Below are 19,404 nucleotides of genomic sequence, written 5' to 3'. Positions count from 1 at the left end.
AATAAACAATTTTCTCCGAGCAAAACACGTTCGAAAGAATCGCGATTGAACACACACTTGTAGCAAAACAGTCAGGCTGTTCTATGCATTTTTTTATTTATATTATATTATTACGGCTTACCGCCGTATTGTCACCACCGCTTCTGGTCACTATGTGCAGTATACAAAAAGCATTTCCTCCCTGTTATTTGCCTTATCCCGGGCATACTCGGTTGTAGCTGAGATTTAAGGCGGTAGGTGCTGCTGATGACGATGTAGAGGTGATTGTTTTTGGTCCGGTGCTATTGCTGTAACTACTGCTTCTTCGGTGGTTGGTTGCATCCGAATTCCAGCCATTGTGGTGTTGTCGCCGTATTATTGTTGACAAAACAAATTATAGTTGAAATAGCAAAAAAAATTATTTGCCTTCGTACAGTGTTCTTCAGTGCAGTCCAGCAGTGACATTCCAAGCTCGCTCTGGTCAGCATCCAATCTAAAAGTGATCGACAAGTTCCATTCTGCAGCAGTAGCTCTAGAATGAGTACTCTAGAATGAACCCGCCAAAACCAACGCGAACGTAAATAACGCCTGCCTCCCTTTTACGCCAGTGTGCCAGGCTGTTCCAACCGAATAAAAAAATTATACTAATATATAAGATACAATAAAAGGCGAGCAAAATCATCTTCATCTGAGGGTTTATTTTTTCAAACTAACTAATTGGAATACATTGAGTCCACTTTCATCCTCATTTGCAGCAGGGCAAATGTTTCTTCGAAACGACTGACTTACAAATATATCGGATTATCATCCTTCTTTTTGCTGCCCTCCTAATCCTGCCCTACATAGGCAATTCTCTCAGTGACCGTACACAGTGTGTCATCGTTTTCGCATCACCAGCAGATTTCCCATTTTTACACACATCTTTCACAACGATGGCCCAGCTATCGTCTGCTACGTCTTGATAGAAATACATCGATACCTCAAACGACAATGGAATTATAATATGCTTCCAACATAACGTGCCAATTGATCCTTGACTACGGTTCCCGAACCCGATATTCGGACAGTAATCCACTTCATTTCATCGAGCTTAAACCCGTCGGTAGGGGTAGTCGAGTTGGAGCATTTGGCAGCTGAGGATCGGAGAGATAGCTTACCAGCAAGCATTTCATTTACTATCCGGTAATATTCTGGACCGTAAGACTGTACGTTGTATCTCTTTCGTTCCTATGGAGCCTACTCCTATGTACAGCGTGCTCCGTCCACTGTGTTCCCCACATCGTACTGCTTTTGTTTCCTGATCGAAAACTAGCAAACAAGCTCTTTCGGTCTTTTCCAAAGACAATAAAGGCCCGGTGCTGCATACTCCGCATACCCTGAACGTGAATGTCTTTTTCCTATAATCCCCAAACTCGTCCCCCATTGCCGGCCGACCATTATGAACGGGGAAACCTCCCAACGAAACGGCAGTCCGGCAGTGTACAACGCATCCCACAACGCAACAACACAATTGCAAATCGGCTCACAGCATGTTAACAGATTACGTCGGTAATTCTCTTCATAAAATCCACCCTCCCTCCTCGTGGTGCCTCACCGGAGTCCGTCAAACCAAAGCGACCAGAAGGAACATTCCTATTCATTAGCATTTATGAGCACGAAAAACCTCACCCGTCGGGGTAAAAGAAGCAACATCGGATCATCATTTCCATTGCTCAAAGCTCGTACGGCGGTTGGCAAAGATTGACGGTGTGGTTTTGCCAGAAGTGGTACCCTAAAACCTGTAGTACCTAAACAATGTATTCCATCAACATAGGTACACGGTACGGTTCGGTTGCTTGGTTGCGAACGCTTCAGAACTCAAGACACACACCGCGCACCGCTACCAACTGACCGATCGTCGGCAAAAGGATGTTGGACAACAATTTTGCTGCCAACACTGGAAGACTGTGCACATCCGCTTCGATAAGCTCATCCCTATCGGGTATCGGGACTCCCTTGCGAAAGGACTCTATTTATCCTGCCAGAATCTACTGTTATGACAATCAAACTGGCCCCTGCCGGGAGAAGCTAGCCACCATACTCGTGCGGGCTAGATTCTAGCCAACGCTTTCTCGTATTTGATGCGTTAGCTCAAGAGCATCTTTCTCGTGGTGCAAACTGGCTGGCAGCAGCAAATTACAATTTATTTTATATCATCGTTCGTACAGTACAATCGACTACTATTTGGAGATTCCTCGCTACGTCGTGGCTAGGAATGTTGGACGGTGTCTTCACATAAGAACTCGGTCATACGGCCGAGTCGCTGCTAATGCTCTAATCCTTGTCAATGAACTAGAGCATGCACTATTTATTTACAGTTCAGTATGAAAATTTTATGCACGCCCGTTATTTCAAACGAACCAGCGCGGTGACAGCAACGCGCACACAGCCGTGGCGGTTGCTTCTGCACTTTTGTTTGTGGTCCTTCTTAGGCATGGGTTGTTCTGCATGAGCGTGGTGCTTTCGTAGCATCAGCAGCACTTGCTGTACTGTAGCGCATCCATTATGCTCTAACCTCAAACACACGGATCACAGCAACGATGGACACTATTCAACCGCAGTCCTTTTCGGTGTAATAAAACCCGCCAAAGCTCGTGGTCAATTTTCGCTGCAAATGAAAGTGCATCCTGGTGCATTGATGCTTTTGTTGCGTGGTTCGGAGTACAATTCGGAGGCTGAGGTCCTTAAAAAAAGGATCCATTTTTTTCTTTCTCTGGGGTCAACCAGATTGGGATTGGATGGGAAAGTCTGCTTGCATAATGTTCGTAGTGCTTGTATGAAGTCACCAAAGCTAATGGATTCTGGTTAATTTTCTTCAGCCTTGGAAACGTTGTTTCGTTAGCGGGTTTTTGTGGTGATGCTTTTAGCTTTTATCGTGCTTTCTATGCAACAGCCTTATTTTGACGATTTTATCGAGGGCAGCTTACAATTTGTCTAATCATTCCTGATTTCAGCTGACCCGTATTGAAATGAAGTGTCTTTTATGTGCTTCATTAAGACGTTTCTTTCCTAATTTCCGAATTTCCGCACCTATTGACCACTCCCCTCCATTCTCGTTCTCTTTCTTCAATTAGACGACCTCTTTGTTTTCTCCGAACGCAATATCAGCTCCTTGTCAATATACTTTTAATTAAAAAATATAATTTCCAACAGGTGCTTTTGATGTTACCGTTTCACGTTTTACGCATGTGTCCGTACCTAGAAAAAAATGTGTAAGATTTTCAACTAACACTGCAGAAGTAGACTTTTTTGGCTTGCTGTTTTTTTGTGTCCAAGCTCCTTTTCTTTAAAATTTTTGTTCCACGAGAATGTTTTTTCTTTTCTCATTATCGCTCGCCGGAAGTGACTTCCTGCATTACGGGCGCTGGCGGGCACGTTCGCAAATGCCATCATTAGTGTACGACAAGTTGTTAACGGCAATCATCGACCATTCGCATTCGTTAGCGAATGAAACACACTTCAAACGAACCGTGTCGAACTATGGTTCATTTATTATCGAGCAAATTATTTCGATTGATCCGTCTCCCGGTGGGTGAATGTTGCGTTTTCTTCGATGCAATAATTACTTCGGGCGTGCGATTTATTATTTTCTTGTTATTATTATTTTACAATTTGCTATGTACATAAGCTCGAACGATCTTTTTTTTTTTGGGCGAATCAATACAAAACAACAGCCGCAAAAGATTAAAACAACTTGTGAAAAGTCTCACTTTTGACATTCAATATGCCAATCCCCTCAGACACCTGATGTGCGAAAGCACGCAACTGAACACCGCCAACGCTGGCGAGGTGTGCACAGTCAGTGCGAAAGGCTTTTGTGCTGTTCAGCAGCGTTTGAAAGCGACCCCGTGAAATGGCAATCCGGGATTCGGGTGATACTACACTCTCCCGGGTGCCGCATCATGAAACATTAAACCATCATTCAAGACCGCCGGGTCGGTTTCGTTCCTCTTTTTGTTGCTTTCTATATTTTTTTGGAAGGTACTCGTTTTACTCTTTCTTTCTCTCTCTCTCTCTCTCCCTTTCACGTTTTATAATGCATCAGAGTCTTACTGCATCGGTGCAGCTGCAATGCACACAGGATGATGTTTCAATGAGTTGTCTCCTTTGCTGTTCGTCACTGTATCAGGCACTTTAAAACCTTGGGTGCGATGCGGTTGTGTTATGGCAGCATCTCACTTGCCAGTATGTGATCGACAAACCTAAAAGGTAAAGGACCTTTCCACAACTGAACGTGTAACTTGACAAATTGAGATAACTTAAGTTTTCTCCGATTGCCATGTTTTTTGAGTTCCCAATTTTTATTTTTCGTTTCTTTATAGAGGCTTTGAGTCTTAGAGACTACATTCGTCTCTCTGGAGTTCCCACTGACGTAAGCTTTAGTCTTTCATGGGAAAAAGACATTACGAAGTGTTTATGACTTTGTTTGTTACAATTTTTAGATATTTTATTTTTCAAGTGCAAGCGCTGAAAGTGAAAAATAAATATAAAGATTGCCTGTACAATATTTATTCAGTTCTTACGTCAATTGCTGTATACTTGTACTAGCTTTCGAGCTAAAAAAATCATCCTCATGCTGTCCAGCCATTTTTTTTTGTATAAATGATTTCTATTCTTCTCTATTTCTTAGGAAAATTAGTGAATACGATCGCAGATGAATATGAACGTGAGGAGTAATACCCTTGATCGTCTGCCAATCCAATAACCCAAACCATTGTGGTGAACGTATCAACTCCTCTCCTTGACCTGATTCCACTCTTCGCACACTCAAAACAGATCGAAATCGAACTTTACGCAACTATCGGCGTAATCGCACTCATCATTATGCGCGAGTATTTAAGTATGCTTCTAATGCATGCCTTATTTACAACAAGGCGCGTTACCACTTATACATCAATCGTCTTCAAAATCTTCTCCTTCTACTTCTTCTCTTTTTAAGGATGATCCCGGTTCAGTAACTGAGTCCAGTTTTCTGGGCCCTTCAAAGTCAATTTAAACGTAATCCTAAACCATTTTGGGGATTCATAAAAAAACGACAAAAATTTAGGTCAACCCTCCCATTTAACACTCGGTGATCGCTCAGCATCTCAGGTCCTGAAGGTTGTTGCAACTTATTAGCTTCACACTTCTCTAGAATTTATATGGGATCAACCCAAAACCAATCATCAATCACTGCAGGGACCAGCTACACGCCCCTCAATGTAGTCAACGACAGCAAATTGAACTTAAGCCACAATACAGTTTAAAAAAAACGATCAAAAATCTTAAACAATCTTCTAATCCTGGCCCTGATGGCATTCCAGCATCAGTGTTTAAGAATTGTTGTCTCATCCTGGGTCCTATTCTGCTGAAATTATTTCAGTTATTTTTTAACTCGAAGTCATTTCCTGATCTATGAAAGCAAGTTTTCAATATTCCAATACCGAAAAAGGGAAACCTTGCCAATGCTCTCAATTACCGTGGTATTAATATAATCTGTAGATGTTCTAAAATATTCGTATCTGTTATAAACACCCATATCCTCTACACTACTCGCATTGTATCATCCCCCAACAACACGAATTTGTTCCTAAACGTTCTACTTTAAAAAACCTTATTTCCTTAACTTCCTTTATTGCCTCCAGTCTTGATCGTGGTTGTCAGGTTGATGTCATATATATTGACTTCTAAGCTGCCTTCGATCGCATTTCCTCATCCTTGCAATGGTATCCAAAATGGGTTTCCTAGAAACCAACATAGCAATGCTTGAATCATTCCTCTCAAATCGATCCATCCGTGTTAAACTCAACTCCCATTTGTCTGAACCTTTTTCTTCCACTACCGGTGTTCCTCAAGGTAGTGTGTCCTTCCTTATGACTGTTTCCTTTGTTATGCAGATGATTTGAAGATCTTCAATTCGTTATCATCCACTAATGGCTGTGTATCTCTTCAAAATCACCTGATACTCTTCACTGGCTGGTGTTCTTCTAATCATCTAACTTTTTGTCCTGAAAAGTGCAACTTCATGTCTTTTAGTCGATCTCGTGCTCCTATTGTCAATATACGCAATTTAAATAGTGTTGCACCCGTGTGCATACCGTAAACGATCTTGATATTACATTTGACAGCAGATTAATACTTGTAAATATGTTTTTTGAACATATTGATACCACAGTAAAAAAAAAAACGCGCAAGATTATCGATCTAATTAAACGTACGACTACTGGAATAACTGACCCTTTATGTCTATAAGTGCTTTACTGTTCAATGGTAAGACCCATTGTAGAATACCGCTTTGTTGTCTAGAGTCCGAGTTGTAGTTCATAGATCGACCGCATTGCCAGGGTTTAGCGATCGTTTACGCGGTATACCATCGGTAAATCGCTGGGTTCTTTTGAAAATTTACCAGATTATGAGCAAAGATGCCAGCTGTTAGGACTCGAAAGCTTAGCTAAGCGCCGTAGTGTCTCGCAAATTATGTTTGTTACCCCCTTAATGTCGATCGTTGTTGGCGCTCCGAACTTAGTCCCAACCTTGTGTTTTTATTTACCTATTCATGCTTTGCGTCCTCGCCCACTTCGGTTTGTCCCTACTAGGCGTACGACAGTTGGTTTCAATGATCCATTATTGTGCGCTTTACGTTTGTTTAATTCATTTCATCACCTGTTTGACCATCACCTCTCCATTTCCTCGTTTCGATCCGTTGTTCGAGATAATATATAAAATTACGTTAGGTTTTTTTTCGTTTTTTCTTAAGTTTATTTATATTTTTTTCTCTACGTCCATAGGTTTACAATTATGCTAAGGTTAAGTTTGAGGCATACTGTGTTGTTTAGAGTAAATCAGACAACATAGAACTGAATAAATAAAAAAAACTCTATAATTTCGTGTGGACGGAATAACTCGATTTTACGGACCTGCTCGTCCGGTATAATTCTCATGACATTATCGGCCTAACCTGAGTCTTATTCGGTACACGAATATGATATCACTGTACATCTCGTAGCGCTTGTCGTTGTCACGAATTTTCCATGGTCTTTCCACACATAAGGGGTCAAAAATCCTTTTAAGCGTCTTCCGTACGAATGCAGTTAAGAGCTTCCCCATATCCTGTTTATGCTTGCTTCACCATTCGCCCAAGGATTGCTGAGTAGCACGTGTATTCAAGATCGGAAATGCGGTGGGGAAAGTTTTCACCCAGCAAGAGGTTATGACGAAACAAAACCAAAATGATAAGTGTTTTTATCTGTAAATTAGTTTAACAGATACAGCAATACGGCCAGACAGTCCTACATGAGTAAAAAAAGTGTTCACATAACAGTAGGTTGTATTCCTTCCGTGCAACGAGGTTTCTTGCTCCGACTCGTAAGTTGAATGAGGTGGTAAGGATCTTCTGAAGAAAGAAACTAAGGTGCGGTACTATCAATAAAAATTAAAAAATAATAGAATTTAAGGCACAGATAACCTAAAATTCTTGCTCTAGAAGCATTGCTTTAATCAACAAAATTTTAAAATAAATAAAATTAGTAAATTATCAACATAAAATCATGTTAAAATTTAACAAAAACGCTACATGTAACACCCTGCATCGTATGTTTGATTGATGCTTTATAGATTATCATGTGATTTCACGTGCAAGTATTCAGCTCTCAGAGGCATGCCGATCGTCACGAGAACGTCCTGTGTGACAAATGTCGTCAAATAGTCAACTCACGTTCCCTCCATACCTGCCTTCCCATCACTTTCACTCGCTACCTTCAGGAGATCGCAAAACACCAACTCATCCTCTGCGTTAACAAAAAAACGATTCCAAAACGCAACGTAAACGCCACGGGCAAAAGATCGGAAGTGCGATAAGTCCTTCAAGTGGTGGTTTTACCTCGCGGTCGCTTCCGGCCATGAAGAGCGCTACCGCGAAGCACAGTTGCATAATTAATGCATCCGGCTCTCTGCAACTTCGGCCCGTAACGGTTAGCGCAATTGCACCCGCAATGGGTCCAACATTGTAAAACTCGGCCTTCTGCTCACCCACACAAACCCCGCAACAACAGCGTGATGACTCGGCGGATAACGACTGTACCATGTTGGCGGAAAATGTTGACGTTGTGCTCTTTTGTGTTTCAGTTGTGAAAAACTCGTAACATCGACCACGTGGAGAAGCGCACACGAGGAGAAAACCACTGGGACCGGAGGGACTGGTAGCAGTGAACAACTCTCGTTCGCGTACCTCCGCACGACTGCAAGCTCGATAACAAGTCCCCTTCTCAAGTTTGCTCCACCGTTTCCGGTGGGTGAATGGAGGAGCTGGAAAAATGCGGCCCAACCGCACGGGACGGGACATGGAGGTTGGATTGCCTGCGGCCAACCAATCGTTATTCCCGTGATCGAGGGTTTATTTATTCCGCGCCGTGCAGTTCCATCCATCGGATGGCGGAGGACCGATTTTCTCCTTCGGGCAGTTATCGGGTAAAATTGTTGAAGGATATCAGCACTCCATTATTCAAAACTTTATAGCGACTCGCAACGGTACGGTTCTGCGTACCCTGTCGCTTTGTTTTGCCGAGTTCAAACAAATTTACGCACAACATGAAACGGCCCTGGTGACAATTTACGATGGGAAATTGTTATCACGGTGAAAAGCGATGATGATCGGAGAAAATGAAACGAACGCGTTTGGTTTACGTTTCAAGCTAGATCATTTGTTGGGGAAATTATTTCAAGATAAGAATGATGTATCCGTCGGGAAAGTTGGGTTGGGTTAGCGATTGGTTCATTAGATTGAATTTATTGCTAGAGGAAATGTTTTAATTTAAATTATGTTGAGGTATTAGTGAAAATTCGAGAAAGTGAATTTTAATCTAGCTCCTCTCTCCAGCGATCTGCGAGGTCCCGGTACTAGTGATGAGAATTTCGTTCCGAGCCTTATAGGTTAATTTCGTCCCTTCAAACGGAACGATCGAACCTCTAGGATCAAATAAAATACACACTAAGTTTTTTAGCACCTATGAGAACGTTTGAATGTGCTCTCTTACTACTTTTTTCCTGCATAAAGCTACATTATATCAAAACGAAAGCAGTGCTGGAAGAAGCAAAATAAGTTATAATGCTTGTTCTATTTGGGTTTTGTAAAATCAGGCGTATCACATCCGAACCGTTTACCCGTAGGGTGGGACTGACTTTCCAACTACGTGTTATAAACAAGTCTGGTAAGCCATTCAATGACTGGCGTGACATACTAGGATGTTAAGCAAGAAGAGAAAATCAGATTAAAACCTAATTGTGGTGGTCTTCTCTAAGGATATTGTATACACGAGAAGACTAGGCTGACAGCTCTTAAACAACAAACACTATGACGCTTTCCTTTTTTTTTTAAGTAAGTTCAAAGAACCTTCCAAGTTCATTCCATCCTGCAAAAAATGAAACGATCCCTTCACTAATTAGAGGTTCCCCTTACTGAATAATCAATCCTGCGTGCTGGCCGGTTCCCCATAGGGCACCGCGACGCCTCAAAAAGTCAAAAAATCCAATATTACAAATGAAATATTTACAGCTAGGATATTCCGGCTAAAGAGTAAAAAAGGCCCTCAAGTTGTACGGGATTCATCTCATGCAAGCTTGTGGTTTATAAAATCCAAAAAATCTTATTTTAACTAGTTTTTATAAATTTTTAGTAATTCAATCAACTTTCTACTCAAATCAAGTTTACATTTTTTCCCGTATATTGAGCCATTTAAATTAAAAAATATTACTAACTATAGAATTATTTCAATTATAGTATGAACTGTCTCGTTTAAATGATGAAATAAGTTACTAAAAAGTATTTATAAATTAATCTTATGCATAAGCTAGCTTTTTCGACACTTAACAATAATTTCAAATAACTTTCCTCATTTTAATAATGATTTATTTAAATAATATTTTTATGTCCTACCCTGAATGATCACAATCTACCGTGATTTTTCACCCAAGCTAGCATGAGATGAATCCCGTACAACTTGAGGGCCTTTATTACTCTTTAGCCGATTGAATTACTAAAAATTTATAAAAACTAGTTAAAATAAGATTTTTTTTGATTGTATAAACCAAAAGTTTTAATATTTTCAATATGTCCTACTCAGTCATGTTCACAAAGGACTGTGACGCTTGCATTTAAGTTTGCTACGTGCAACTTTAGGTCCTATGTTACTCTTTAGCCGATGTTTTTATTTGGAGAGTCACTTTCCACTTTTTTTTAAATTATTTTGCGACATGCTTTGAGTGAACTTTGAAGCAATGAAGTTTTTCGATCTGTTCTAATGTATGATAATCTTCGCTTGTTCTTATGTTTTTCTTCTTTTTCTGTAACATAATTTTCTTTTTTTCGTTCTTTTACTTCTTTTTTTACTTATAATCTTCCTTTTACTTCTTTATTCATCTTGAAACTACCAATGATTCCCTGGCTTGAAATGCTCCATTGCCAATATTTGTAAAATCATTTCTGGTTTCTTATCTCTCATTTCTTCTTTTAAATTAACAAAAAACAATTTAACCAACGAAAATAAAATGATTGAAGCCAACCTTTGAACCAATATATCGTCATGAAAAAGGCATCACGAACTACAATTTCGCCTAAATTTTGCCAATAAACCATACTATTCAATCGGTGGTTAAAAGGGCGGCCAAAGCACCAAGCTGATATTAGTTCCTCTAGCAATAATAATCGTCAATCTACGCACTTATCAGCCCATCAGTCAGTTAAGGCATGCATCCACAATCACTGCAGAAAAACTCCAGCACCGAAAGGGTAAAACAACGAAGAAGGGGTTTCATTCATGCAGCAAAATCTAGCTTCTCAGCAACACTTGCACACAGAGGCGCGGTCGCGATGTTTCGTTTCCTTGTATCAATCTTCTTTCTTTCACAGCCACCTCCACGGCCACACACTACCTCCCTCAAGCTCTTTACAAAAAGGTAAGCCCTTCCGCGCCGTGCTCCGGGCACGAGGTTAGGGTGGCCGCAGTCAGGGAACCATGTCATAAACCATCCTCCAAACGTGACGATAATTATTATTATGTCGATAAATGCATAAATTTTCACACTTGAGGCGTTAAAAAACGTTGCACATGGGGCGGTGCACACTTGGGGAGGGAAAAAATTGCGCTCACAATAGCTTCTGGACAAATAAGGCGGGTGGAGGGAGGTTTGCGACGGGATGAAAGGAAGGATGTTGCGGGCCCGCGAAGGTTGGTAAGAATAACCCAAAGCTAACACAGCACGATTTATACTTCGCGAATGCACACTAACCGTAGGCTTCGAGACACACACACACAACACACACATACAGAAACGTGTGCGCGCGTTCAGTGAATCGCAGGATGCGAAAAAATGCATAATAATGCACCCTGACAAGTACACGGGGTGTGATTTTTGTATTCGACAAAATGCAGGGAATAAACTAGGGTTTGCAACTGCATTCTCGTCCACCTTCACCTGCTTCCGCTCGGATCTTTCTCTCTCTATCTCTCTGTCTCTTTCCCCTTCTCCTCCTCCTAGACGACACACAATCAATTGCGAACACAAGAGGCTGCAATTCCGCGAATGACACTTGGTTTACCCCTAACCAGTGCTAGTGCAAAATGTACATTTCCAACAGTGAAAGGGATATCATCTGGGTTTCTTTTCATTTTGTTGTTTAGTGTTCGCCCCTCCCGGGATCAAAACCCCAAAAGGCATCAGGCAGGGAAAAATTGGATGCAGATACGGGTGTAGATAGAATAAAAGGCTCGTCCCGAGCACTAGCAGTTACCGGAGAAAACGCACTTCTCACATACGCTGCTACGGTGCAACGCGAACTGCTCCTTGGCCCATTCACCCACCCATGATGTGCGTTTTGAATGGCGAAGGGCAGGAAGAAGCAGCAGGCACCATCAACAAAACCGCCCTGCTCCATCGAGCAGATGCGTTGCTTTCTCGGAAGGTGTGACTCAGTAACACTTCAGGGTTGGGAATTCGCTTATCGGCGACGCCGCAGCATTTCGCGACAAGATTGTTCAACTTTTCTCACCGTTGCACACCCTCTTCATCAACCGTCACGAGGGGGGGCGATGGTGCAGTATTTGCCCGTACTATTTGTTTTCATGCTCTCGCACGGATTTTTCATACACTATTTGCCCACCCACCGGGCAGCTGCTTTGGGGTTGGCAAATCTTATCCCGAAAGAAAACCCTTACATTGAAGGTGATTCCCCTTATTTTGCGCGTGTGGTGCCAATATGAACTTTTACGTTGGGTGAGCTCATGTGCCCGGTTTTATGGAAGATGAGAGAAGCTGACTTTGATTAGCGTTGCCTGGTTCACGGGCTGATTCCCAGGAAGGGAGATAAAATTGGAAATGATATCAAACACACACAGAAAAAATGCTCCGAGTGGATAAGGGATCGATTAAGGCGTGCGCGGGATGTTTGTTGGGAAGACTCGGCAAGAGATTAACAGCAGGAAATGTGTAAGAGTGTATCTTGGTGTGTTTAATTAGATATCTTTACCGATTGCGATTGTGCAAATAAAGATGGAAATGATATTTAAGCTTATAATCAGCTGACGGTGTGTACACACGTATTCGCATTCGATCAATAAAGAGGCTCGGGTTTTGGTGGAGCAGGATTTTTGCTAACCGAAAAGGAAGAGTTGTGTTTTGTGTTTGTAGAGTTTTTTTTTCCTTGCCAGTTCCTATGCTGCGTTGCGTGCGTGTGTGTGATGTGTGGCACATGGCAAACAACCAGACGTGCTGTCTACGTCAACCACATGGATGATGCAAAGGATGAGACAGCAAAACAAAACAGCGAAAGGAAGTACCTAAAACAACGCGATGCTCAAATTATGCTAACGGATAGCATAAATGGCGAATTGCATAACACAAGGCGCAAATACATTGGTAAGCTATATTTTAGGCTAGTGAGATAAGTAACAATTTGTTTATTGACAGCTGCCATGAGAACAGTGAAATAATAACTAATTTTAACAAAAACTTCATAACTTAGCCGGCTATTTAATAGTTGATTTAATACATTGCATACAAACACACAGATTTGTGTAATTAATTTAAAATTCTCAAATTCCTTCCCTATTCCCGGAACGCTTTACAGTTCAGTTCCGTGGTAAGCTGAAACCGGCAAACCCCACGTTTCTCATCCCATTGTTTACGTGAACGAGGTGTGAGTAAGGACATATGAAAAGGCTCGCTGTCGAGACTCACTCCGGCCAGACCGACACCCCAATCCCGGTCCACACTTTTCTGCACGAACCCGGGTCGTTCACATAATCTAAGGGAAAAAAGGTCTGCACCATAAAAAGGGCTCAGTGGGCGAGGGGAAGAATAGGATGGGGTGAAAGAGGCACACCCCATTAGACACTCTTTTCAGTTTTCTTTTCACACCACCGTGTTGTTGAAATCCATCCTGCGAGTTTTTGCACAGCGGTTCGCACATGCACACTCACCGTGCTGCTCGAAGCAGCCCGCGCGCGCGATTTCCTCCATAGCAACCGTCTGCTGGTATCTCGCTCACTCTCGCCGGGTGTATGGGCGCTGCATCTTTCTCGCTTTAACACACGCACGCACACACACAGCCATGGTGTCCTGTGATGTGACGGGTCTCGTCAGGTAATTCGGTAGCTAAAAGCACACCAGTCGATGTGCTCCTGGCACAGGGTAGGATGAAGAAGCGCCCTGCGCCCTGTTTCACCCTGCACCAGGTGTCTGGTCCTGTACGAAGTTCGGCTTGTTTGCAGATTTTTTGTTGTTGCTTTGCGCAACAATCTACCACCAACACAGCCCCAAGCACGAAATACGCACACCTTGACACGGCAACGCAATCGTGTACAGCGAACCTCGTGTCCTAGCGCGCTCTCGCAAATCTTTCTCCCTACGCAGTACAAAATTTCTGCGGAGGTAATTGCTCTCTCTCTTTCTTTCTGTCTGTCTCTCTCCATCTAGTAGGCCAAATAGTGGGCACACATCTGTCTCGCGCGGGGAAACCTTTCTTCAGTTGACGTAACGTTTCGGTGAGCAGTTTCCCGTAAGCGTGCTACCAAATTTCGGACGTCTGTGAGCCGCTCATCGTGCAGAGTGTGAAATTTACGTGCGTGCAAATCATTAAACGGTGCTAGTTGGTGTGTGCGTTCGCGTTGGCGTGAAACCCACTATTTCACAGTATAAACTGTAAACAACAACAGACATTAGAGCGTGTCCATGCTTGTGTGACCATTACCGTTTGACAGCTCTACTACTAACTATAGTTTGACGCGATAGTTGTGAATAAACTTTTTTTCAATAGCTCCCCAATAGTCCTTTGGAGCCTTCCTCGCTCTTGTCCATGTGTGTGTGTGTTGGTGGTGTTGCTGATAGCTACTCCACTGTCGCCGCGCAAATACACACACGCAAACCGGGAGAGAATCCTTGTCCGGTGTCGGTTCGGTCGGGTTGTGTCTCTTGCTCGCTCTCGCCTACGCCTACTGTTCGGGCCGGAAGCAGAGCTGTCAGTTCGCTTTCGTTTGTGTGTGAAGTTTGTTGCAGTGAACGTCGCTACGGTGTTTCGTGTCGGATTTTGGCCATTTTTACGGTGAAAAGTGATTGCCCGCAGTGTAAATCGTGGTCCAGCGTGTGTCGGAGTGTGCCCCGTAGGCAATGGCGTTAGTTTCGGCCGTAAAATCCCTACCAAAGCAGTGTTTGCGATAGGAAGGAAAAGCTATCACCGCACCGTGTGGTACGATCGAACGGACGGTGAGTTTGGGCTTATCAACGCGGTTGCTGCGGATGTTGTCCCCCCTCCCGGAAGGGCTATTTGTGCGCATGATAATAATAATACACAAACAGTGTGTGCGTGTGTGCCTGTTGGTAACGAACGAGTTTACCCTTTGAAGTGATTTGTATGGTGAGGCGCCAGGTGAGCTTTGATTTGAAGAATCATGTAATCTTGTTGTGATAAAATTGCGTCGATAAAAAGGACAACATTAAGCGTAAAATGTCCGCTTACCGTGAAGACGGCTGGTACGAAATATGGTTCCCTCTCTTGGTGCGGTTCCACTCTCTCGTTCGTGTTATCAGTGCGTTCTCTTCTCGCTTACACACGCACACAGCTATCGCGTACTCCGTTTAGGCGTGAGAGCACGTGAGCATGAGCAAAATACACCGTGCAAGTGAGACGGCATGAGGGCGATGTGTGTGCAAGAAGGAGATGGCACTGGGGTTTGCTATTTACACCACGACGCGCCTCGCGTATTGCGGATATCAACAAAACAAAAGGAATTTCCACAGCAAGACTTTCCCGATGCCAGCCCACCCGCGAGTCGAGGCACGTTTGTACGGGGCTAGGTGTTTGCGTGCGTGTGTGTGTGTACCATGTCTCCATTGTAGTAGTGTAAACATTTTCTGTAACGGCATTTCCGCCCGGCTGGTCAATGTTTCCATCCCAACCTCGCTGCAACGGCAAGGCTGCCGCTGGAACAATGTTTTCCACAATCCGTCTCGCTTATCGCAGGTGGAAAATCTCGACTGCATTTCCGAGTCGAGAGCGGTAAAACAGAACGTTGTGTTTGAGGTTCACCTGCAGCTTAGGGATTTACGGTACCTTTTCCTACTGCCATCGGTTGAGTTTGGTGGAAAATCACAAAAGGAAACTTCGAGTTTTTTTTTGTTCCACCACATCTCACTTCCACCTGCCTCCCCCTGCACACCCAATCATGTGGTGGAAAAGTGATGGAAATTAATTGAACATAAATCAATTGCACCCTTTGGCCGGCTCGATTGATGAGGCGCACACTCCGCCATTCGAAAGGAAAATCATTGATTTGTGCCCCCTTTGTTTGTGTGTTGGGAAGGGGTTATGCAAGGGGAGCCTAAGGGCGAAGAGTGGGAGGAGTGGAAAATTGGTTGATTGATGGATTGTTCAGGAGCGTATGTGTGTGTGTTGTGTGTCGGATTGTCCGCAGCTCGTTGCGAACATTATGGCGACCTGGCTGCTCAAAGAGCTGTCTCAAGAAGCCTACAACAGGCTCCCGGTGGCATTTGGTCGGGGGCCGAGTAATCGTAGGCCGTAAATAAATCTAATTAAAGTGTCACGGGTTCAGGGCGTTGCACAAAACGATCCGCACAGAGCTGCCGAAGTTGGTCGGGGTTCGCCGCTCGCGCAGAGGCAGTAAATGGGTTAATGCTGCCGTTACGTATCGCCCTAGTGGATGTTGTCAATGATTTTCTTTCGGCGAAGGCAACAGGAAAATTGAAGCAACTATAAGCTCTGTGTGATTAACAGGAAGAAACTAGCACGGCGTTTTTTGGTGGCAGAAAGCAAAAATGTTCCTACACATCCACACAAACCAGCCAAGGATTGACCTACGTTACCAAACGGGGCAACACCCCAGCAATGCGCTGGGAGCAGTTGTAAGACTTTACCCCCTCGAGCTCCTGTACCTTCAGCCGGGTCCCCATGGGCCAGGTTTTGCTCCTCCAAAACGGTGTTCCATTTTGTTGTCTTCTTTACTAGCTATAACGGGTAAGGTATGTGCGTGTGTGTCTTTCTGTAAGTTACACGTAAAGAAAAAAAGGGGCAAGACTAAGAACAACAAACTGCTCCACAAGAAGAATCCGGAACGTGCACCGCCTGGCACACCAATTCCAGAAACGTCCCAAACATTTAGGTGAACGATGTTTTATATACGTAGCGCAGCAGGCCCCCGTTGTTAGAGCTGCTAATGGGTTCGAGGCTTAACGAAGTCGATTTTCACAACTTGTGGTTGGTGACCACCGATAGCCGCCGACGCTTTCAGCAGCAGCTCGCAATGGGAAATTTGTATCGATGGCTTGTGTGTGTGTATGTGTGGGTTGAATGTGGCCTTTTTCTTCCTCCTGACATCGTTTATCGAATGTGCGAGGATACTGGGCCACCACGTACGCGCCGTCAATGGCGTGAATGCGTTTAATGTACTGCAGTAACCATTTTCACCGGTGCGAGGTGCGATGGTTTGTGAGAAAAACCTGATTTAGCAGCTATTTTCTGTTCGATATTTGCTAATCCACCATCTTTCCGTCTGTGGTTAAATGGCAGGCGAAAAATGGGGGTCGACGTGTGTTTGGTGGCAAGGAAGTAGTCTCGTTTGATGTCCATATTTAGGACTTGGGCACGATTCGGGTGCTTGGTTGAAAGCATTTGAAGTAATGGTAAATCGGGCAAAAGGGATAATGGGACGAGAGCTGTTTAGTACCTCTACTTACTGTGTGTCTTCGCCTCTTATGATCCGTTTTTTTTCCGTTGGGGTTTTATTTTAGTGGATCTCATCGCCAATTTATCGATCCCCAGGATACGTTGCTGGTGTGACCTGAAATAATTATTACTTTGACACATTGCCAAACTCTGCCATAATTCCCCCTTTTTTAACTTCTCTTGCTAGTTCGTTTTTCATGTATTTCCTCCCCACTAACAGGGGGTGAAACTTACCGAAAGAGGAAGCCAATCCTGTGCATGCAGCGTGTGTATTTTCATCATTTTTCACCTACCCGGTTCGTTGTGCGGGGTAGCAAATTATTGACTTTCTTTTTTCTTCTCTTCTGAGAAACAGAAATACACCCCCACATTTGGCACGGTCAATTGTAATGGCCCAATTTTCTGCACACGGTTCCAGGAATTCTTTTATCGTGGCAAATTTGTTCTGCTGTTGTCTCGAAATTAAACTTTAGCGTAACCCCCAGCCTTGGAAACACCCCCCAAGAGTAGCGCGTGAAGAAATCAAATATTATTTAGCCGAGCCTGATCTGAAGAATGCAACACTTTTCACGCATGTTATAAGAAACGTATTTGAGAATGTGTTTTTGCAAGATAAAAAGGAATTCCTTTCGAAATGTTGCTCCATTGCTCAGTATCCAGAGCACGGGAATTTCCCCCCTACGAAAAGTATCCCACGTAAAGCGGATTGCATAGAACCAGGCGCAAACGTTTTCCGAATAAAATACGCTCAGGATAAGGCTTCTTCGTCGTTGCCTCGCGTTCGATGGACAATGAATTTTGCCAGCATCAGCTATGCACTCATGCTCGTCCCGAAAAGAATTATTCATGTGAGTAAATATCAAATCACTCTATTTGCGCGAGTGAGAATAAAAAATGGAACTCGTAAACGCAAATCAAATATATCTAGGCGCAGCATTTGGCCGCAAATCGGAGGTTCCAGTGCATGGCCAAAGCTTGCGGAGAGCGATTAATCATGGATGAAGGTATTTTAGAATTATTCCCTGTGTGCTGGTCACGTATGGTTTGGTCAGTATTCTATTATAAATCTACCGTGTTGAAACCATTGAATAAAGTGTCCCGTTCGACGAATGCTGGTTTTCATGAATTTTGAAATAACTGGCCAGAAAGGAATGTTTTTCTTTGGCGTCCTAATATTATTATTTGATTTTGTTCGATTTCGAGTGTTCAATTGTGATAACAATAGATTGTGCCCAATGTTGTTCTGGTTTTGTTTGTGAGCCATTTCTATCGAAGGTCTGAAATTGTGTAATAAAAATGAGTGAGTACAATTTGCATGATGAAAACTTCATGCTTCAGTCCAATCTATACACGTTTTCTCATCAATTTACATCTTTTTTGCCTTTTAAAAAGTCAGCACAATGCGAAGATCGCTTTATCTCCGTTTTTTCCGGAAAAGCTAATACGTTGTAATACAAATTTGTACAGCTCCTCGCATTCTTAACAAGCTCCTTACAATGCTTAGTAACCCTGGGGGAAAAGAACAACCCCCTCGCAATCATCATCAACATGCGCACACACACACACACTCCCCCAAACCTCCGAAGACAACTCTCTAACCCCCTTTCCATACCGGGGATCTGGATGGGGATCTACGCTGCGCAATGCTCTCTTGCACCCATCGCCGTGCAGCACGACGAACATTAATAATACTAAACACAATAGAGCGTTGGAGCATAGAGAGAAGGTTGTAATAGGATTTGCTCGGTAATCACTGCTTTATATGCCGCTTAGAAGATTGCAGCGGACCGAGCCGGTTGGCACTGGAGCACGGGCAGCATACCCTCATTCAGCTTCCTCATTTTGCCCTCATTAACGATGGCTACGAAATGGTTGCTGCTGGTGCCGCCGACATAGTAATCCTGGCCAAAAGGGTGCACAAACACACAGCGCTCTGGCCACATTGTAATAATAGGGTTAGCATTTCTTTTCCTTCGATTGTTTTGCCAATGAGTGGGAAGAGTGCTGGTAAATTCATCATACATCACCCGGTAATGATGTTGCATTAGTGGAGTTATTACAACTAATGATGACGATGATGAGTATGATGATGATGAGGAGTGACTCTTGACATCAAATTATAGCCAGCATCCAGCGCGTATCGCACACCGTGCTCTGGACGCACGTAGATGACCAGC

At 43.3% G+C, this 19,404-nt stretch overlaps 1 protein-coding gene across 1 annotated transcript in view; it reads left to right on the top strand.

Annotated features, from left to right (window-relative positions):
* The window catches only part of LOC126561735 (semaphorin-2A-like), a 624,320-nt gene that overhangs the window by 317,789 nt on the left and 287,127 nt on the right, over positions 1 to 19,404 (top strand). The window lies entirely within an intron of this gene.

The sequence above is a fragment of the Anopheles maculipalpis genome, chromosome 3RL, assembly GCF_943734695.1.
Source record: "Anopheles maculipalpis chromosome 3RL, idAnoMacuDA_375_x, whole genome shotgun sequence".
Taxonomy (NCBI): domain Eukaryota; kingdom Metazoa; phylum Arthropoda; class Insecta; order Diptera; family Culicidae; genus Anopheles; species Anopheles maculipalpis.
Note: the sequence above shows the minus strand (reverse complement) of the source record. Positions and strands in the feature narration are given on the sequence as shown.